Consider the following 23,767-nt stretch of genomic DNA (forward strand, 5'->3'; position numbering starts at 1 on the left):
GAACAATTAAGCAAATCAAAGTTCCAGAACTAGCTCAATACTAGAGATATATAACTTAGTAAACAATAGAATACAATAAAGAAATGGATTATAACATTTGTATTGATATTAATAGTACTGAGATTAAAAAGAGAAATTACGGTGCACCCGCCTAATAAAAATATGGATAAATAATAGCCTCCAATAATTTTCAAATATGCCCGTGGGAATATTTCTGAATCGAGATGGTATCCCCCCCCCCCCCCCCCCCCCCCCCCCCCCCCCCCCCCCCCCCCCCCCCCCCCCCGCCCCCCCCCCCCCCCCCCTAAAAGTACAAATGTAAGACCAATTGATGTAAGAAAAGGGGAATTATTAACCTCTGAAGGATTCCATGGACAGATATAATGTCAAATCTAGAGCAACATTACTGTGCAACCCGGAGAAAAACGTGGAGCACAACGAAAGAATTCGTGGCTATTTAGAATAAGTATATGAATTTTTGAAAAATAGAGATTAAACTTATCCATTTCATCCTCACATATAGATGTATACTAGTCAGTTACAAGATCTGGAAGTGAAAGATTACACAATTCACCTCTAAATTTTGGCACCATCTCACTGCTAAAAAAACCCGTTTACCATAGACCTACAAATTGTACAGACAATGGAAGGGAGATAACTCGAATTTCACCTCGACTATCGATCTCGAATAAATTAATAACACTGATAATTGAACCAAAGAGGTATATGAGAGAAATAAATAGAAGAATAAAAAAAAAAACGCAAATTATACTCACAATTAAATACTCAGGGTCAATTATGGAAAGGTAACTCTGTCTAGTATTTTCATGAAAATGAGTTAACTCCCCCTTAGGCGCTGTCTTCATGTCAGGAAAAAGCTGTTAAACTGGTCGTTTCGGGTACCCTCCCAAAAGGTACCATGGTCAAAGCTCGGCTGAAACAGAAGAAATGTATAAATTAATAAATAAATGACTAAAATGAAAGAGTTAAATAGCTGATAATGAACACAAAAACAGAAAGTGTATTTATATAGATCGATTAGGGTTCATGCCATTAAAGGATGTGTCAATACTTGGAGGAACCCAGAGTATCAAAATAAAAACCATACCGTCCTACAGCCTGAATCTATTACCTATTCCTGACCAGTCTTAAACATTTAATTTTGAAAAAGAAGACTATACTGTTTACATTTACAGAACCAAACAACACTAATCCATTTTGATGAATTTATATATCAAATATTTGACTTACATATTACAGATAAATAAAGAATAGTGATCATGATAAATAGATAGATAACAGGGAAATGAGATTATTAAGCTTGAAAGATACACCTAATCATGTCCAGAGTATCACGCGGAATCAGATGAATTTCTAAATATCAATGAAATACACATAATATTCTAAATATTTCAAGTCACCAGACTTCTTTCGTATGTTACCCCCCCCCCCCGCCCCCGCCCGGGCCAAGACCCTAGCCCCTGTGTAATACTGCCCCCAGAGCCCCTGTGTTCATAATTCGTGACTAAAACAACTTCTGTGTAATCACTCTGCTGAGGATATTGGTTCAAGTGCTAAGCTATATTTAACAACATTATGTGATAATGGTGATTTTTTTTTCCAACAAAATCCACCAATATACAGTGGTCCGGTGATGCAAGACAGAAATGCCTCCGTACTCAAAATTACTACCCAAATATTTATATAATACAAGCAAAATACCTTCAACACTCGATTTCCAGGGTCAAATACATGCAATGCAATTTGGGTTCAGTCAAATGGTGTCCAGGGACGCTGAATGACGGAAACGTCATATCCGGGTTGTCATCCTATAGAGACCGCAGAACCAAAATGATTTCGCTATATACGATAATTAACGTTTGCCGCTGTCAAGGTTAAATGGAGTTTTCAAGTCTGGTCACCTGTCACTAATTTTGAAGAATGGCATCTCGCATACCTGTGAATAAAAAGAAATAAAGATCTAACCATCTTGCTAAACTTTTATGTGGGGGGTGCCCATCTTATGTTGAATTCCGCACCAAAAATTGACCATAATATTCATGAAATTTCTAATATTGATTACCTCCCCCTGTCAGACACACACACTTACAGAATTTTAAAATTTCTTTATATATTTTACATCTACATGTATTGCCCAACCCACACATTAAACATTTGAAACTGATGCACCCTGGATACCCAATCAGCAGGCTCCGAAACATTCACCTCTCTATGAAATCTTGTGCCCAAAAGGGGATTTCCAGGAATCTATTTTTGGTTTGATTCTGCGGTCCCTATAGCATTTTACATATTTTTTCAAATTTACCATTTTGGAAAGCTACATGTCCATAAGGTCTGATTCCAAAATGGGAGTTTGCTCGCTGCATGGGTTGGTCTGGTACTGCAAGCTGTGTACTCGTATCGACAATGAAGATTCCTGTAAGAAAAATTATGAGAATTGAAACAGTTTTGAAATAAAATTTAAATATTTCAATGAAATTTGAACCTAGACTTTTGACTTTTACTTATAACTATAGTATAGTTAGTGTACTACAAGGAAATATGACCAATTGAATTAAACTTGGAGGTCAGGGGGAGAGATAACTCATATTCTTTACCCCCACCCCCCATTTTTGGAATTTCTAGCAAAAAATATCCAGAACTGAAACAATTAAGCAAATCAAAGTTCCAGAACTGGCTCAATACTATAGATATATAACTTAGTAAAACAATAGAATATCATAAAGAAATGATTATAACATATTATGTCATAATATATCTGATATAACACAGAGAAATTACGGTGCAGCTAATGAAAAAATGGATACAAAAATAGCCCCAAAAATTTCAAATTTGCCCCTGATTTTCTGAATCAGATGATTCTAAAATTACAAATGTATACCAATTGATGTAAAAAAGGGAATTATTAACCTCTGAAGGATTCCAAGGACAGATAAAATCAAATCTAGAGCAACATTTGAACCCGAAAAACTGGACAGAAACTAAAGAATCGTGGCTATTAGAAAGAAAATGATTTTGAAAAATAGAATTAAACTTATCCTTCATTCACATATTGATGTATACTAGTCAGTTACAAGATCTGGAAGTGAAAGAATTACACAATTCACCTCTAAATTTGCACCATCTCACTGCTAAAAAAACCCGTTTACCAGAGACCTACAAATGTACAGACAATGGAAGGGAGATAACTCGAATTTCACTCGACTATCCGATCTCGAATAAATTAATAACACTGATAATTGAACCAAAGAGGTATATGAGAGAAAATATATAGAAAAAAAAAAAAACAAATTATACTCACAATTAAATACTCAGGTCAATTATGGAAAGGTAACTCTGTCTAGTATTTTCATGAAATGAGTTAACTCCCCTTGGCGCTGAGTCTTCATGTCAGGAAAAAGCTGTTAAACTGGTGTCGGCCCCAAAAGGTACCATGGTCAAAGCTCGCTGAAACAGAAGAAATGTATAAATTAATAAATAAATGACTAAAATGAAAGAGTTAAATAGCTGATTAATGAACACAAAAACAGAAAGTGTTTTATATAGATCGATTAGGGTTCATGGCCATTTAAGGATGTGTCAATACTTGGAGGAACCCAGAGTATCAAAATAAAAAACCACCGTCCTACAGCCGGAATCTATTACCTATTCCTGACCAGTCTTAAACATTTAAATTTTGAAAAAGAAGACTATACTGTTTATTTTACAGAACCAAACAACACTAATATCCATTTGATGAATTTATATATAAAATATTTGACTTACATATACAGATAAATAGAATAGTGATTATGATAAATAGATAAATACAGGGAAAGAGATTATTAGGCTTGAATAACTCCTAATCACAGAGTATCACGCGAATTCAGAGAAGTTTACTAAATATCATTGAAATACACATCATATTCTAAATATTCTAAGTCACCAACTTCTTACATGTACCCCCCCCCCCCCCCCCCCGGGCCAGGACCCTAGCCCCTGTGTCATACTGCCCCAAGCCCCTGTGTCATAATCGTGACAAAAACATCTTCTGTAATAATCACTTTCTGAGATATTGGTTCATGTGCTAAGCTATATTAACAACATATGTGTAATGTGATTTTTTTCAACAAAATCCACCAATTTACAGTGTCGTTATCAAGACAGAAAGGCCTCCGTACTAAAAATAGCTACCAAATATTTATAAAATACAAGCAAAATACCTTCAACACTCGATTTCCAGTCAAATACATGCAATTGGGCTTCAGTCAAATGGTTGTCCATCGGACGCTGAATGACGAAAACGTCATATCCGGTTGTGTCATCGGCTATAGAGGATCCCCACGAACCAAATGATTTTCGCATATATACGATATATTAACGTTTTGCCGTGCTGTTCAAGGTTAAATTGAGTTTGCAAGTCCTGTCATCCCTGTCCACTAATTTTGAAGGTAATGGCAGAATCTCGCATACCTGTGAATAAAAAGGAATAAAAGATCTACCCATCTTGCTAAATCTTTAATGTGCGGGTGCCATCTTATTTGAATTCCGCACGCAAAAAGTACCAAAAAATTCCATAGAAATTCTAATATTGATTACCTCCCCCTGTCCAGACTCACACATACAGAATTTTAAAATATCTTATATATATTTTAACTTCTACATGTATTGCCCAACCCACACACTTTAAACATTTGAAACTGATGCCACCCCTGGATACTAACCCAATCAGCAGCTCGCGAAGACATTTCACCTCTCAAATGAAATCTTGTGCCCAAAAGGGGATTGTCCATGAATCTATTTTTTGGTTCGATTTCATGCGGTCCCCTATAGCATTGTTACATATTTTTCAAATTTACCATTTTTGGAAAAGAGCTACATGTCCATAAGTTCTGATTCCCAAATGGGAGTCTTTGCCTCGCTGCATGGTTTTTGGTCCTGGTACTCGCAAGCTGTGTCTCGGATCGACTGCAAGCTGTGTACTCGTAACGAGATAAGATTCCTAGTAGGGCAAGAAAGGATTTATGAGGAATTGAAGAGCAGGTTTTTTGCGAATACCAAATTTTAAAGTATATTCAATTGAAATTATTGGAAAGCCTAGACTTTTGACCTTTACTTAATAAACTATTAAGATATTATATAGGTTAGGTGTACTAGGCAGGGACAAAGTAATAGACTCGAATTTGAATTAACTTGGGAGCTTCAGGAGGGTAGATAACTCATATTCTTTACCCCCCCCCTGAGACGCGTTTGCTGCAGTCACTCCTAATACCCCATTTTTGGAATTTCTAGCAAAAAATATCCAGAACTGAACAATTCAGCAAGCAAATCAAAGTTCCATGAACTATGGCTCAATACTACAGATATATATAACTTAGTAAAATCAATAGAATATCATAAAGAAATTGATTATAACGATATTACTGTCATAATATCAATCTGGATATATAACATCAGAACAGAAATTACCGGGTGGGCAGCTAGATAAACACCTATATGGGATAGTTCAAAAATACAGACCGGCGCAAAGAGATTTCTAAAATTTCTGGTCCTGATTTTCTGAATCAGTATGATGCTACAATATTGACAAATGGGTAATACCAATTGACTGTAATAAATGGAATCTAATTAAACCTGCTGAAGGCGATTTCCAGGACAGATAAAATCAAATTTCTACTGTCAGGCAATCATTTCTAGGGTCACAACCAGAAAGAAAAATGGACAGAATAACTAAAGAATTCGTGGACTTTCTCAGGATAAAGAAAAGTGATTTTTGAAAAAATAGATATTAACATCGTACCCTCTGTCAATTCAAGACCATCATTGGTGATATGAAATCTCAGTACAGTTAGCAACGATCTCGGAGAGTACACAAATACAGGAATTAGGACGACAATTTCATCACGCTCGAGTAAATTTGCACCATCCTCACAGCTACAAAAAACCCGGGTTACTCACAGAGACCTAGTCAATATGATACTCTGACACAATATTAGGAGTAAGGATATCTTCGAATTGTCCACCTCATCGACTATCCGATCTCGAATAAATTCAATAAGCTACTGATCAATGTGATACCAAAGGAGGTATAGTGAGCAAGACAAGTATATAGAGAAAAAAAACTCTATCAATATTATATCGTCACGAATTAAATACTATGCTCATGGGTCAATTGACCTGGAAAGGTAACTCTGTCTGAGTATTTTCATGAAAGAGTTGAACCGTCGTGCCTTCTCGGCGCTGGTCATCATGTCAGTGAATAATGCTGTTTAAACTGGTCGGCCCAAAAGGTACCATGGTCACTGATTCCAAAAAGAAATGATTATATGAAAGACTGTAAGAAAAATTATGAGAATTCATTTTTGAAATAAAAATTTAATATTTCAATGATAATTTGAATTATGAATATATCTGATATAACACAGAGAAATTACGGTGCAGCTAATAAAATATGGATACAAAATAGCCCCAAAAATTTCAAATTTGCCCTGATTTTCTGAATCAGATGATTCTAAAATTACAAATGTATACCAATTGATGTAAAAAAGGGAATTATTAACCTCTGAAGGATTCCAAGGACAGATAAAATCAAATCTAGAGCAACATTTGAACCCGAAAAACTGGACAGAACTAAAGAATCGTGGCTATTAGAAAGAAAATGATTTTGAAAAATAGAATTAAACTTATCCTTCACTCACATATTGATGTATACTAGTCAGTTACAAGATCTGGAAGTGAAAGAATTACACAATTCACCTCTAAATTTGCACCATCTCACTGCTAAAAAAACCCGTTTACCAGAGACCTACAAATGTACAGACAATGGAAGGGAGATAACTCGAATTTCACTCGACTATCGATCTCGAATAAATTAATAACACTGATAATTGAACCAAAGAGGTATATGAGAGAAATATATAGAGAAAAAAAAAACAAATTATACTCACAATTAAATACTCAGGTCAATTATGGAAAGGTAACTCTGTCTAGTATTTTCATGAAATGAGTTAACTCCCCTTGGCGCTGTCTTCATGTCAGGAAAAAGCTGTTAAACTGGTCGGCCCAAAAGGTACCATGGTCAAAGCTCGGCTGAAACAGAAGAAATGTATAAATTAATAAATAAATGACTAAAATGAAAGAGTTAAATAGCTGATTAATGAACACAAAAACAGAAAGTGTTTTATATAGATCGATTAGGGTTCATGGCCATTTAAGGATGTGTCAAATACTTGGAGGAACCCAGAGTATCAAAATAAAAACCACCGTCCTACAGCCTGAATCTATTACCTATTCCTGACCAGTCTTAAACATTTAATTTTGAAAAAGAAGACTATACTGTTTATTTTACAGAACCAAACAACACTATATCCATTTGATGAATTTATATATAAAATATTTGACTTACATATACAGATAAATAGAATAGTGATTATGATAAATAGATAAATACAGGGAAAGAGATTATTAGGCTTGAATAACTCCTAATCACAGAGTATCACGCGAATTCAGAGAAGTTTACTAAATATCATTGAAATACACATCATATTCTAAATATTCTAAGTCACCAGACTTCTTACATGTACCCCCCCCCCCCCCCGGGCCAAGACCCTAGCCCCTGTGTCATACTGCCCCAAGCCCCTGTGTCATAATCGTGACAAAAACATCTTCTGTATAATCACTTTCTGAGATATTGGTTCATGTGCTAAGCTATATTAACAACATATGTGTAATGTGATTTTTTTCAACAAAATCCACCAATTTACAGTGTCGTTATCAAGACAGAAAGGCCTCCGTACTAAAAATAGCTACCAAATATTTATAAAATACAAGCAAAATACCTTCAACACTCGATTTCCAGTCAAATACATGCAGATTGGGCTCAGTCAAATGGTGTCCAGGGACGCTGAATGACGGAAACGTCATATCCGGTTGTCATCCTATAGAGACCGCAGAACCAAATGATTTCGCTATATACGATATATTAACGTTTGCCGCTGTCAAGGTTAAATGGAGTTTTCAAGTCTGGTCACCTGTCACTAATTTTGAAGAATGGCATCTCGCATACCTGTGAATAAAAAGAAATAAAGATCTACCATCTTGCTAAACTTTTATGTGGGGGTGCCATCTTGAATTCCGCACCAAAAATTGACCAAAATATCATGAAATTCTAATATTGATTACCTCCCCCTGTCAACAACATACAGTTTAAAATTTCTTTATTTTTTACAACACAATCCCAACCCACACATTTTACAGTGTCGTTATCAAGACAGAAAGGCCTCCGTACTAAAAATAGCTACCAAATATTTATAAAATACAAGCAAAATACCTTCAACACTCGATTTCCAGTCAAATACATGCAGATTGGGTTCAGTCAAATGGTGTCCAGGGACGCTGAATGACGGAAACGTCATATCCGGTTGTCATCCTATAGCATTTTACATATTTTTCAAATTTACCATTTTTGGAAAGCTACATGTCCATAAGGTCTGATTCCAAAATGGGAGTTTGCTCGCTGCATGGGTTGGTCTGGTACTGCAAGCTGTGTACTCGTATCGACAATGAAGATTCCTGTAAGAAAAATTATGAGAATTGAAACAGTTTTGAAATAAAAATTTAAATATTTCAATGAAATTTGAACCTAGACTTTTGACTTTTACTTATAACTATAGTATAGTTAGTGTACTACAGGGAAATATGACCAATTGAATTAAACTTGGAGGTCAGGGGGAGATAACTCATATTCTTTACCCCCACCCCCCATTTTTGGAATTTCTAGCAAAAAAATATTCAGAACTGAACAATTAAGCAAATCAAAGTTCCAGAACTGGCTCAATACTATAGATATATAACTTAGTAAACAATAGAATATCATAAAGAAATGATTATAACATATTATGTCATAATATATCTGAAATATAACACAGAGAAATTACGGTGGCAGCTAATAAAATATGGATACAAAATAGCCCCAAAAATTTCAAATTTGCCCTGATTTTCTGAATCAGATGATTCTAAAATTACAAATGTATACCAATTGATGTAAAAAAGGGAATTATTAACCTCTGAAGGATTCCAAGGACAGATAAAATCAAATCTAGAGCAACATTTGCACCCGAAAAACTGGACAGAACTAAAGAATCGTGGCTATTAGAAAGAAAATGATTTTGAAAAATAGAATTAAACTTATCCTTCACTCACATATTGATGTATACTAGTCAGTTACAAGATCTGGAAGTAAAAGAATTACACAATTCACCTCTAAATTTGCACCATCTCACTGCTAAAAAAACCCGTTTACCAGAGACCTACAAATGTACAGACAATGGAAGGGAGATAACTCGAATTTCACTCGACTATCGATCTCGAATAAATTAATAACACTGATAATTGAACCAAAGAGGTATATGAGAGAAATATATAGAGAAAAAAAAAAACAAATTATACTCACAATTAAATACTCAGGTCAATTATGGAAAGGTAACTCTGTCTAGTATTTTCATGAAATGAGTTAACTCCCCTTGGCGCTGTCTTCATGTCAGGAAAAAGCTGTTAAACTGGTCGGCCCAAAAGGTACCATGGTCAAAGCTCGGCTGAAACAGAAGAAATGTATAAATTAATAAATAAATGACTAAAATGAAAGAGTTAAATAGCTGATTAATGAACACAAAAACAGAAAGTGTTTTATATAGATCGATTAGGGTTCATGGCCATTTAAGGATGTGTCAATACTTGGAGGAACCCAGAGTACCAAAAAAAAACCACCGTCCTACAGCCTGAATCTATTACCTATTCCTGACCAGTCTTAAACATTTAATTTTGAAAAAGAAGACTATACTGTTTATTTTACAGAACCAAACAACACTATATCCATTTGATGAATTTATATATAAAATATTTGACTTACATATACAGATAAATAGAATAGTGATTATGATAAATAGATAGATACAGGGAAAGAGATTATTAGGCTTGAATAACTCCTAATCACAGAGTATCACGCGAATTCAGAGAAGTTTACTAAATATCATTGAAATACACATCATATTCTAAATATTCTAAGTCACCAGACTTCTTACATGTACCCCCCCCCCCCCCCCCCCCGGGCCAAGACCCTAGCCCCTGTGTCATACTGCCCCAAGCCCCTGTGTCATAATCGTGACAAAAACATCTTCTGTATAATCACTTTCTGAGATATTGGTTCATGTGCTAAGCTATATTAACAACATATGTGTAATGTGATTTTTTTCAACAAAATCCACCAATTTACAGTGTCGTTATCAAGACAGAAAGGCCTCCGTACTAAAAATAGCTACCAAATATTTATAAAATACAAGCAAAATACCTTCAACACTCGATTTCCAGTCAAATACATGCAGATTGGGTTCAGTCAAATGGTGTCCAGGGACGCTGAATGACGGAAACGTCATATCCGGTTGTCATCCTATAGCATTTTACATATTTTTCAAATTTACCATTTTTGGAAAGCTACATGTCCATAAGGTCTGATTCCAAAATGGGAGTTTGCTCGCTGCATGGGTTGGTCTGGTACTGCAAGCTGTGTACTCGTATCGACAATGAAGATTCCTGTAAGAAAAATTATGAGAATTGAAACAGTTTTGAAATAAAAATTTAAATATTTCAATGAAATTTGAACCTAGACTTTTGACTTTTACTTATAACTATAGTATAGTTAGTGTACTACAGGGAAATATGACCAATTGAATTAAACTTGGAGGTCAGGGGGAGATAACTCATATTCTTTACCCCCACCCCCCATTTTTGGAATTTCTAGCAAAAAATATCCAGAACTGAACAATTAAGCAAATCAAAGTTCCAGAACTGGCTCAATACTATAGATATATAACTTAGTAAACAATAGAATATCATAAAGAAATGATTATAACATATTATGTCATAATATATCTGATATAACACAGAGAAATTTACGGTGCAGCTAATAAAATATGGATACAAAATAGCCCCAAAAATTTCAAATTTGCCCTGATTTTCTGAATCAGATGATTCTAAAATTACAAATGTATACCAATTGATGTAAAAAAGGGAATTATTAACCTCTGAAGGATTCCAAGGACAGATAAAATCAAATCTAGAGCAACATTTGAACCCGAAAAACTGGACAGAACTAAAGAATCGTGGCTATTAGAAAGAAAATGATTTTGAAAAATAGAATTAAACTTATCCTTCATTCACATATTGATGTATACTAGTCAGTTACAAGATCTGGAAGTGAAAGAATTACACAATTCACCTCTAAATTTGCACCATCTCACTGCTAAAAAAACCCGTTTACCAGAGACCTACAAATGTACAGACAATGGAAGGGAGATAACTCGAATTTCACTCGACTATCGATCTCGAATAAATTAATAACACTGATAATTGAACCAAAGAGGTATATGAGAGAAATATATAGAGAAAAAAAAACAAATTATACTCACAATTAAATACTCAGGTCAATTATGGAAAGGTAACTCTGTCTAGTATTTTCATGAAATGAGTTAACTCCCCTTGGCGCTGTCTTCATGTCAGGAAAAAGCTGTTAAACTGGTCGGCCCAAAAGGTACCATGGTCAAAGCTCGGCTGAAACAGAAGAAATGTATAAATTAATAAATAAATGACTAAAATGAAAGAGTTAAATAGCTGATTAATGAACACAAAAACAGAAAGTGTTTTATATAGATCGATTAGGGTTCATGGCCATTTAAGGATGTGTCAATACTTGGAGGAACCCAGAGTATCAAAATAAAAACCACCGTCCTACAGCCTGAATCTATTACCTATTCCTGACCAGTCTTAAACATTTAATTTTGAAAAAGAAGACTATACTGTTTATTTTACAGAACCAAACAACACTATATCCATTTGATGAATTTATATATAAAATATTTGACTTACATATACAGATAAATAGAATAGTGATTATGATAAATAGATAGATACAGGGAAAGAGATTATTAGGCTTGAATAACTCCTAATCACAGAGTATCACGCGAATTCAGAGAAGTTTACTAAATATCATTGAAATACACATCATATTCTAAATATTCTAAGTCACCAGACTTCTTACATGTACCCCCCCCCCCCCCCCCCCACGGGCCAAGACCCTAGCCCCTGTGTCATACTGCCCCAAGCCCCTGTGTCATAATCGTGACAAAAACATCTTCTGTATAATCACTTTCTGAGATATTGGTTCATGTGCTAAGCTATATTAACAACATATGTGTAATGTGATTTTTTTCAACAAAATCCACCAATTTACAGTGTCGTTATCAAGACAGAAAGGCCTCCGTACTAAAAATAGCTACCAAATATTTATAAAATACAAGCAAAATACCTTCAACACTCGATTTCCAGTCAAATACATGCAGATTGGGCTCAGTCAAATGGTGTCCAGGGACGCTGAATGACGGAAACGTCATATCCGGTTGTCATCCTATAGAGACCGCAGAACCAAATGATTTCGCTATATACGATATATTAACGTTTGCCGCTGTCAAGGTTAAATGGAGTTTTCAAGTCTGGTCACCTGTCACTAATTTTGAAGAATGGCATCTCGCATACCTGTGAATAAAAAGAAATAAAGATCTACCATCTTGCTAAACTTTTATGTGGGGGGGTGCCATCTTATGTTGAATTCCGCACCAAAAATTGACCAAAATATTCATGAAATTCTAATATTGATTACCTCCCCCTGTCAGACACACACTTGACAGAATTTTAAAATTTCTTTATATATTTTACATCTACATGTATTGCCCAACCCACACATTAAACATTTGAAACTGATGCACCCTGGATACCCAATCAGCAGGCTCCGAAACATTCACCTCTCTATGAAATCTTGTGCCCAAAAGGGGATTTCCAGGAATCTATTTTTGGTTTGATTCTGCGGTCCCTATAGCATTTTACATATTTTTCAAATTTACCATTTTTGGAAAGCTACATGTCCATAAGGTCTGATTCCAAAATGGGAGTTTGCTCGCTGCATGGGTTGGTCTGGTACTGCAAGCTGTGTACTCGTATCGACAATGAAGATTCCTGTAAGAAAAATTATGAGAATTGAAACAGTTTTGAAATAAAAATTTAAATATTTCAATGAAATTTGAACCTAGACTTTTGACTTTTACTTATAACTATAGTATAGTTAGTGTACTACAGGGAAATATGACCAATTGAATTAAACTTGGAGGTCAGGGGGAGATAACTCATATTCTTTACCCCCACCCCCCATTTTTGGAATTTCTAGCAAAAAATATCCAGAACTGAACAATTAAGCAAATCAAAGTTCCAGAACTGGCTCAATACTATAGATATATAACTTAGTAAACAATAGAATATCATAAAGAAATGATTATAACATATTATGTCATAATATATCTGATATAACACAGAGAAATTACGGTGCAGCTAATGAAATATGGATACAAAATAGCCCCAAAAATTTCAAATTTGCCCTGATTTTCTGAATCAGATGATTCTAAAATTACAAATGTATACCAATTGATGTAAAAAAAGGGAATTATTAACCTCTGAAGGATTCCAAGGACAGATAAAATCAAATCTAGAGCAACATTTGCACCCGAAAAACTGGACAGAACTAAAGAATCGTGGCTATTAGAAAGAAAATGATTTTGAAAAATAGAATTAAACTTATCCTTCACTCACATATTGATGTATACTAGTCAGTTACAAGATCTGGAAGTAAAAAAATTACACAATTCACCTCTAAATTTGCACCATCTCACTGCTAAAAAAACCCGTTTACCAGAGACCTACAAATGTACAGACAATGGAAGGGAGATAACTCGAATTTCACTCGACTATCGATCTCGAATAAATTAATAACACTGATAATTGAACCAAAGAGGTATATGAGAGAAATATATAGAGAAAAAAAAAACAAAATTATACTCACAATTAAATACTCAGGTCAATTATGGAAAGGTAACTCTGTCTAGTATTTTCATGAAATGAGTTAACTCCCCTTGGCGCTGTCTTCATGTCAGGAAAAAGCTGTTAAACTGGTCGGCCCAAAAGGTACCATGGTCAAAGCTCGGCTGAAACAGAAGAAATGTATAAATTAATAAATAAATGACTAAAATGAAAGAGTTAAATAGCTGATTAATGAACACAAAAACAGAAAGTGTTTTATATAGATCGATTAGGGTTCATGGCCATTTAAGGATGTGTCAATACTTGGAGGAACCCAGAGTATCAAAATAAAAACCACCGTCCTACAGCCTGAATCTATTACCTATTCCTGACCAGTCTTAAACATTTAATTTTGAAAAAGAAGACTATACTGTTTATTTTACAGAACCAAACAACACTATATCCATTTGATGAATTTATATATAAAATATTTGACTTACATATACAGATAAATAGAATAGTGATTATGATAAATAGATAGATACAGGGAAAGAGATTATTAGGCTTGAATAACTCCTAATCACAGAGTATCACGCGAATTCAGAGAAGTTTACTAAATATCATTGAAATACACATCATATTCTAAATATTCTAAGTCACCAGACTTCTTACATGTACCCCCCCCCCCCCCCCGGGCCAGACCCTAGCCCCTGTGTCATACTGCCCACCCCGCCTAGTGACCAACACATATGTCATACTGCCCCAAGCCCTGTGTCATAATCGTGACAAAAACATCTTCTGTATAATCACTTTCTGAGATATTGGTTCATGTGCTAAGCTATATTAACAACATATGTGTAATGTGATTTTTTTCAACAAAATCCACCAATTTACAGTGTCGTTATCAAGACAGAAAGGCCTCCGTACTAAAAATAGCTACCAAATATTTATAAAATACAAGCAAAATACCTTCAACACTCGATTTCCAGTCAAATACATGCAGATTGGGCTCAGTCAAATGGTGTCCAGGGACGCTGAATGACGGAAACGTCATATCCGGTTGTCATCACTTTATAGCATTTTACATATTTTTCAAATTTACCATTTTTGGAAAGCTACATGTCCATAAGGTCTGATTCCAAAATGGGAGTTTGCTCGCTGCATGGGTTGGTCTGGTACTGCAAGCTGTGTACTCGTATCGACAATGAAGATTCCTGTAAGAAAAATTATGAGAATTGAAACAGTTTTGAAATAAAAATTTAAATATTTCAATGAAATTTGAACCTAGACTTTTGACTTTTACTTATAACTATAGTATAGTTAGTGTACTACAGGGAAATATGACCAATTGAATTAAACTTGGAGGTCAGGGGGAGATAACTCATATTCTTTACCCCCACCCCCCATTTTTGGAATTTCTAGCAAAAAATATCCAGAACTGAACAATTAAGCAAATCAAAGTTCCAGAACTGGCTCAATACTATAGATATATAACTTAGTAAACAATAGAATATCATAAAGAAATGATTATAACATATTATGTCATAATATATCTGATATAACACAGAGAAATTACGGTGCAGCTAATAAAATATGGATACAAAATAGCCCCAAAAATTTCAAATTTGCCCTGATTTTCTGAATCAGATGATTCTAAAATTACAAATGTATACCAATTGATGTAAAAAAGGGAATTATTAACCTCTGAAGGATTCCAAGGACAGATAAAATCAAATCTAGAGCAACATTTGCACCCGAAAAACTGGACAGAACTAAAGAATCGTGGCTATTAGAAAGAAAATGATTTTGAAAAATAGAATTAAACTTATCCTTCACTCACATATTGATGTATACTAGTCAGTTACAAGATCTGGAAGTAAAAGAATTACACAATTCACCTCTAAATTTGCACCATCTCACTGCTAAAAAAACCCGTTTACCAGAGACCTACAAATGTACAGACAATGGAAGGGAGATAACTCGAATTTCACTCGACTATCGATCTCGAATAAATTAATAACACTGATAATTGAACCAAAGAGGTATATGAGAGAAATATATAGAGAAAAAAAAACCAAATTATACTCACAATTAAATACTCAGGTCAATTATGGAAAGGTAACTCTGTCTAGTATTTTCATGAAATGAGTTTAACTCCCCTGGTCGCTGTCTTCATGTCAGGAAAAAGCTGTTAAACTGGTCGGCCCAAAAGGTACCATGGTCAAAGCTCGGCTGAAACAGAAGAAATGTATAAATTAATAAATAAATGACTAAAATGAAAGAGTTAAATAGCTGATTAATGAACACAAAAACAGAAAGTGTTTTATATAGATCGATTAGGGTTCATGGCCATTTAAGGATGTGTCAATACTTGGAGGAACCCAGAGTATCAAAATAAAAACCACCGTCCTACAGCCTGAATCTATTACCTATTCCTGACCAGTCTTAAACATTTAATTTTGAAAAAGAAGACTATACTGTTTATTTTACAGAACCAAACAACACTATATCCATTTGATGAATTTATATATATAAAATATTTGACTTACATATACAGATAAATAGAATAGTGATTATGATAAATAGATAGATACAGGGAAAGAGATTATTAGGCTTGAATAACTCCTAATCACAGAGTATCACGCGAATTCAGAGAAGTTTACTAAATATCATTGAAATACACATCATATTCTAAATATTCTAAGTCACCAGACTTCTTACATGTACCCCCCCCCCCCCCCCCCGGGCCAAGACCCTAGCCCCTGTGTCATACTGCCCCAAGCCCCTGTGTCATAATCGTGACAAAAACATCTTCTGTATAATCACTTTCTAAGATATTGGTTCATGTGCTAAGCTATATTAACAACATATGTGTAATGTGATTTTTTTCAACAAAATCCACCAATTTACAGTGTCGTTATCAAGACAGAAAGGCCTCCGTACTAAAAATAGCTACCAAATATTTATAAAATACAAGCAAAATACCTTCAACACTCGATTTCCAGTCAAATACATGCAGATTGGGCTCAGTCAAATGGTGTCCAGGGACGCTGAATGACGGAAACGTCATATCCGGTTGTCATCCTATAGAGACCGCAGAACCAAATGATTTCGCTATATACGATATATTAACGTTTGCCGCTGTCAAGGTTAAATGGAGTTTTCAAGTCTGGTCACCTGTCACTAATTTTGAAGAATGGCATCTCGCATACCTGTGAATAAAAAGAAATAAAGATCTACCATCTTGCTAAACTTTTATGTGGGGGGTGCCATCTTATGTTGAATTCCGCACCAAAAATTGACCAAAATATTCATGAAATTCTAATATTGATTACCTCCCCCTGTCAGACACACACTTGACAGAATTTTAAAATTTCTTTATATATTTTACATCTACATGTATTGCCCAACCCACACATTAAACATTTGAAACTGATGCACCCTGGATACCCAATCAGCAGGCTCCGAAACATTCACCTCTCTATGAAATCTTGTGCCCAAAAGGGGATTTCCAGGAATCTATTTTTGGTTTGATTCTGCGGTCCCTATAGCATTTTACATATTTTTCAAATTTACCATTTTTGGAAAGCTACATGTCCATAAGGTCTGATTCCAAAATGGGAGTTTGCTCGCTGCATGGGTTGGTCTGGTACTGCAAGCTGTGTACTCGTATCGACAATGAAGATTCCTGTAAGAAAAATTATGAGAATTGAAACAGTTTTGAAATAAAAATTTAAATATTTCAATGAAATTTGAACCTAGACTTTTGACTTTTACTTATAACTATAGTATAGTTAGTGTACTACAAGGAAATATGACCAATTGAATTAAACTTGGAGGTCAGGGGGAGATAAACTCATATTCTTTACCCCCACCCCCATTTTTGGAATTTCTAGCAAAAAATATCCAGAACTGAACAATTAAGCAAATCAAAGTTCCAGAACTGGCTCAATACTATAGATATATAACTTAGTAAACAATAGAATATCATAAAGAAATGATTATAACATATTATGTCATAATATATCTGATATAACACAGAGAAATTACGGTGCAGCTAATAAAATATGGATACAAAATAGCCCCAAAAATTTCAAATTTGCCCTGATTTTCTGAATCAGATGATTCTAAAATTACAAATGTATACCAATTGATGTAAAAAAGGGAATTATTAACCTCTGAAGGATTCCAAGGACAGATAAAATCAAATCTAGAGCAACATTTGCACCCGAAAAACTGGACAGAACTAAAGAATCGTGGCTATTAGAAAGAAAAGATTTTGAAAAATAGAATAAAACTTATCCTTCACTCACATTTTTATGTATACAAGTCAGTTACACGATGTGGAAGTGAAAGAATTACACAATTCACCTTGCACCATCTGACTGCTAAAAAAACCCGTTTACCAGAGACCTACAAATGTACAGACAATGGAAGGGAGATAACTCGAATTTCACTCGACTATCGATCTCGAATAAATTAATAACACTGATAATTGAACCAAAGAGGTATATGAGAGAAATGTATAGAGAAAAAAAAAAAAACAAATTATACTCACAATTAAATACTCAGGTCAATTATGGAAAGGTAACTCTGTCTAGTATTTTCATGAAATGAGTTAACTCCCCTTGGCGCTGTCTTCATGTCAGGAAAAAGCTGTTAAACTGGTCGGCCCAAAAGGTACCATGGTCAAAGCTCGGCTGAAACAGAAGAAATGTATAAATTAATAAATAAATGACTAAAATGAAAGAGTTAAATAGCTGATTAATGAACACAAAAACAGAAAGTGTTTTATATAGATCGATTAGGGTTCATGGCCATTTAAGGATGTGTCAATACTTGGAGGAACCCAGAGTATCAAAATAAAAACCACCGTCCTACAGCCTGAATCTATTACCTATTCCTGACCAGTCTTAAACATTTAATTTTGAAAAGAAGAAGACTATACTGTTTATTTTACAGAACCAAACAACACTATATCCATTTGATGAATTTATATATAAAATATTTGACTTACATATACAGATAAATAGAATAGTGATTATGATAAATAGATAGATACAGGGAAAGAGATTATTAGGCTTGAATAACTCCTAATCACAGAGTATCACGCGAATTCAGAGAAGTTTACTAAATATCATTGAAATACACATCATATTCTAAATATTCTAAGTCACCAGACTTCTTACATGTCCCCCCCCCCCCCCCCCCCCGGGCCAAGACCCTAGCCCCTGTGTCATACTGCCCCAAGCCCCTGTGTCATAATCGTGACAAAAACATCTTCTGTATAATCACTTTCTGAGATATTGGTTCATGTGCTAAGCTATATTAACAACATATGTGTAATGTGATTTTTTTCAACAAAATCCACCAATTTACAGTGTCGTTATCAAGACAGAAAGGCCTCCGTACTATAAAAATAGCTACCAAATATTTATAAAATACAAGCAAAATACCTTCAACACTCGATTTCCAGTCAAATACATGCAGATTGGGCTCAGTCAAATGGTGTCCAGGGACGCTGAATGACGGAAACGTCATATCCGGTTGTCATCCTATAGCATTTTACATATTTTTCAAATTTACCATTTTTGGAAAGCTACATGTCCATAAGGTCTGATTCCAAAATGGGAGTTTGCTCGCTGCATGGGTTGGTCTGGTACTGCAAGCTGTGTACTCGTATCGACAATGAAGATTCCTGTAAGAAAAATTATGAGAATTGAAACAGTTTTGAAATAAAAATTTAAATATTTCAATGAAATTTGAACCTAGACTTTTGACTTTTACTTATAACTATAGTATAGTTAGTGTACTACAGGGAAATATGACCAATTGAATTAAACTTGGAGGTCAGGGGGAGATAACTCATATTCTTTACCCCCACCCCCCATTTTTGGAATTTCTAGCAAAAAATATCCAGAACTGAACAATTAAGCAAATCAAAGTTCCAGAACTGGCTCAATACTATAGATATATAACTTAGTAAACAATAGAATATCATAAAGAAATGATTATAACATATTATGTCATAATATATCTGATATAACACAGAGAAATTACGGTGCAGCTAATAAAATATGGATACAAAATAGCCCCAAAAATTTCAAATTTGCCCTGATTTTCTGAATCAGATGATTCTAAAATTACAAATGTATACCAATTGATGTAAAAAAGGGAATTATTAACCTCTGAAGGATTCCAAGGACAGATAAAATCAAATCTAGAGCAACATTTGCACCCGAAAAACTGGACAGAACTAAAGAATCGTGGCTATTAGAAAGAAAATGATTTTGAAAAATAGAATTAAACTTATCCTTCACTCACATATTGATGTATACTAGTCAGTTACAAGATCTGGAAGTAAAAGAATTACACAATTCACCTCTAAATTTGCACCATCTCACTGCTAAAAAAACCCGTTTACCAGAGACCTACAAATGTACAGACAATGGAAGGGAGATAACTCGAATTTCACTCGACTATCGATCTCGAATAAATTAATAACACTGATAATTGAACCAAAGAGGTATATGAGAGAAATATATAGAGAAAAAAAAACCAAATTATACTCACAATTAAATACTCAGGTCAATTATGGAAAGGTAACTCTGTCTAGTATTTTCATGAAATGAGTTAACTCCCCTTGGCGCTGTCTTCATGTCAGGAAAAAGCTGTTAAACTGGTCGGCCCAAAAGGTACCATGGTCAAAGCTCGGCTGAAACAGAAGAAATGTATAAATTAATAAATAAATGACTAAAATGAAAGAGTTAAATAGCTGATTAATGAACACAAAAACAGAAAGTGTTTTATATAGATCGATTAGGGTTCATGGCCATTTAAGGATGTGTCAATACTTGGAGGAACCCAGAGTATCAAAATAAAAACCACCGTCCTACAGCCTGAATCTATTACCTATTCCTGACCAGTCTTAAACATTTAATTTTGAAAAAGAAGACTATACTGTTTATTTTACAGAACCAAACAACACTATATCCATTTGATGAATTTATATATATTAAATATTTGATTTACATATACAGATAAATAGAATAGTGATTATGATAAATAGATAGATACAGGGAAAGAGATTATTAGGCTTGAATAACTCCTAATCACAGAGTATCACGCGAATTCAGAGAAGTTTACTAAATATCATTGAAATACACATCATATTCTAAATATTCTAAGTCACCAGACTTCTTACATGTACCCCCCCCCCCCCCCCCCGGGCCAAGACCCTAGCCCCTGTGTCATACTGCCCCAAGCCCCTGTGTCATAATCGTGACAAAAACATCTTCTGTATAATCACTTTCTAAGATATTGGTTCATGTGCTAAGCTATATTAACAACATATGTGTAATGTGATTTTTTTCAACAAAATCCACCAATTTACAGTGTCGTTATCAAGACAGAAAGGCCTCCGTACTAAAAATAGCTACCAAATATTTATAAAATACAAGCAAAATACCTTCAACACTCGATTTCCAGTCAAATACATGCAGATTGGGTTCAGTCCATCTCATCCAAATGGTGTCCAGGGACGCTGAATGACGGAAACGTCATATCCGGTTGTCATCCTATAGCATTTTACTATAGTTAGCAATTTTGAAGGTGGTGATGGTCCATCACTGGGATTTTCCTGATCCTCTGTCTGCAGATGGAAGCTCTGTAACACAAGAAGCAGATCAACATTGGCGACAACGTCAGCATGAGTAGGTTAGTAAATTTGCACTGAATGTTAATATGTTAATGTAAGCCTAAACTTACCGAGATGTAAATATGTATGAAAGTGATCCTGATCTAGGATATGAACCAGCGCTGTCGCAGTACATAGTAAAGCCATGGGTAGGTAGATTGTGCCTAATATTATTTAGGATTAATCACAAAAGAATATCCCATTACGCTATTTAACACCTGTTATAGATAGAACAGAGATGTCTCGATAATGATGTAGTCACCTAGTACCTGGGTTTTGTTCACTAAGAGACATTTATACACGCATAATTCGTCTGGATGTCTATGCTCTCGTTGTATATATTTCCAGCGTTTGTTTTGTATTAAGCTATACTCCCAGCCGGAGTCTATAATTGAACATTTAGAGCAATCGACGCAGCCGCCCTCCCCCTACTACGCGCATTACACCTACAGTTACTGTACCCACCCCACATACCCCCCCCCCACCCCCCCCTTAGATACCACTCCACCCCGCAGGTATTGCCAAATAAAATTCCATTGTTTTATATCCCTACCAATTTATAGTCTGGTGAAATCATGTAAACTTATTTACTACATAATGATTGCCTATCATATAATTAATACATTGCATGGACACAATTATTATTATTATTACTCAGTGATTTTTGATTTTATAAGATTATATAGTTTGTACATACACATCAAAAGATTATGAAATTGATTAGTAGAACTTGAGTAAAAATACGTACTATATTTCTATGGGCACTCCACCTTGCAAGACTGCAAGTTTAATAATGTTGATTCTAATATACTGGATTGCCAACTCCACCGATGGAATGTAGTTTTTAAGTCTTAACTAGAGGTGAAAAAAAGCTTTATCAGTTCTTAATATTACAACTAATTATAACAAATCATAAAAATGGTGATCAGATTATACTCTTTTGGATTTACATATGTCTGATTTAAAAAAAAAACGGTTGATGAATTTACCTGGTAGCTTATGATACCTATCTTTTTTAGAAAACAAACACATGACAACACTGATCATGAATGGTTGAGTGGTCGGACATGCATACTGGCTGGTTGATCAAGGATGTTCCATTACCATCACCATTGCAAAAACCTCATGAACAAGATATAGGTTTCAGGTATGTACTAAAGTCCATTGTATAATACCACAGTAAGACACATTACAAATTACTCAAATACTATTTGAAATGATGATGTGTAGCAAGAAAATCAAACTCATCTCACAAATAAATCTGTATTTCCATATATAGACAGGATCTACTGATTAGATTTACCTATAAAATTGAACTATGAACTTGCATGTTTATGTAACGCTTCATATAGCTAGTGTCTAAATATGGTGAGCTTTATTTTCTAAGATATGGTTAAAGCATGATATTTGTTAGAACAATGAAAGTTGAAGTAAGAGTGATGTCATGAATGGAACATCAGCATGGAATTCTCTCAATATACAAATCTTTGGTTGGTATATACACTACAAGATCACACCATGGAGCACCTGTTACAAGAAGTTGTCCCTGTATTTGTAACATAATACTGATGTTCCCTGTTCATTTTTATAACATTGTTATCATGAACAAGTACAAATTTTTTCACTTTGTTGCATGCTTCATATGATTGTCATCTGTCTTGCAACAAAGGGACATTTAATTTCCAGTATGCACCACTCTCCCCTTTATCACAAACCTTACCATCAGGTGTGGCTGCAAGATAAGGAAATTCATTGTTGATGACTAATCCACATTCATGAACATGCAGGTTATTGGCTGACCCCATGCTTACATTACCTTTCCCTTGCCATTTGTTCCCTACTACTACCATAATCAGTTGCACACAGAACTAAATGATTTGGTCTGAAAACAAGTCTTTTAGCATAGAATTCAGTGGGACCTTTTTTTCCTTGCGTGATTTTGTGCATTTGAGATGCCTGTATTCTTTTTTCTCTAAGACAGGTTCCAAAGGAAGCTTGGCACTCTGGGGACGGGTTTCTTTCTCGATGTAGGGAGGGTTATATACCCTTGATGGCTCTTTTAAGATCATGATACCAAGGTGGTAATGGGACTTTGGAAGACTTTAGGGAAAACAGGATCTCCACAAGACATTGACTGACTGGTTATTAAAAGATTGGAACATTCTTGCTGAGACT

At 34.7% G+C, this 23,767-nt stretch overlaps 2 long non-coding RNA genes across 4 annotated transcripts; both read right to left on the reverse strand.

Annotated features, from left to right (window-relative positions):
- Window positions 1-6,923: 6,923 nt before the first annotated feature.
- LOC138312635 (uncharacterized) lies at window positions 6,924-16,047 on the reverse strand. 3 transcript variants are annotated; one of them, XR_011207007.1, is made up of 11 exons: window positions 15,986-16,047; window positions 14,866-15,110; window positions 13,940-14,081; window positions 12,852-13,062; window positions 12,359-12,585; window positions 11,463-11,604; window positions 10,346-10,587; window positions 9,452-9,593; window positions 8,460-8,571; window positions 7,839-8,065; window positions 6,924-7,089 (listed from the first exon to the last, which is right to left on the reverse strand). It is a non-coding gene; the product is annotated as an uncharacterized lncRNA (long non-coding RNA). The 3 variants fall into 3 exon arrangements; XR_011207006.1 differs by having other exon boundaries at window positions 6,925-7,089; window positions 12,951-13,062; XR_011207005.1 differs by having other exon boundaries at window positions 12,359-13,062.
- A 13-nt stretch (window positions 16,048-16,060) lies between these two features.
- LOC138312636 (uncharacterized) lies at window positions 16,061-21,399 on the reverse strand. Its single transcript, XR_011207008.1, has 6 exons — window positions 21,365-21,399; window positions 20,470-20,611; window positions 19,353-19,594; window positions 18,455-18,596; window positions 16,882-17,584; window positions 16,061-16,128 (listed from the first exon to the last, which is right to left on the reverse strand). It is a non-coding gene; the product is annotated as an uncharacterized lncRNA (long non-coding RNA).
- Between the last annotated feature and the right edge of the window lie 2,368 nt (window positions 21,400-23,767).

This window comes from Argopecten irradians, unplaced genomic scaffold (genome assembly GCF_041381155.1).
Source record: "Argopecten irradians isolate NY unplaced genomic scaffold, Ai_NY scaffold_0404, whole genome shotgun sequence".
Taxonomy (NCBI): Eukaryota; Metazoa; Mollusca; class Bivalvia; order Pectinida; family Pectinidae; genus Argopecten; species Argopecten irradians.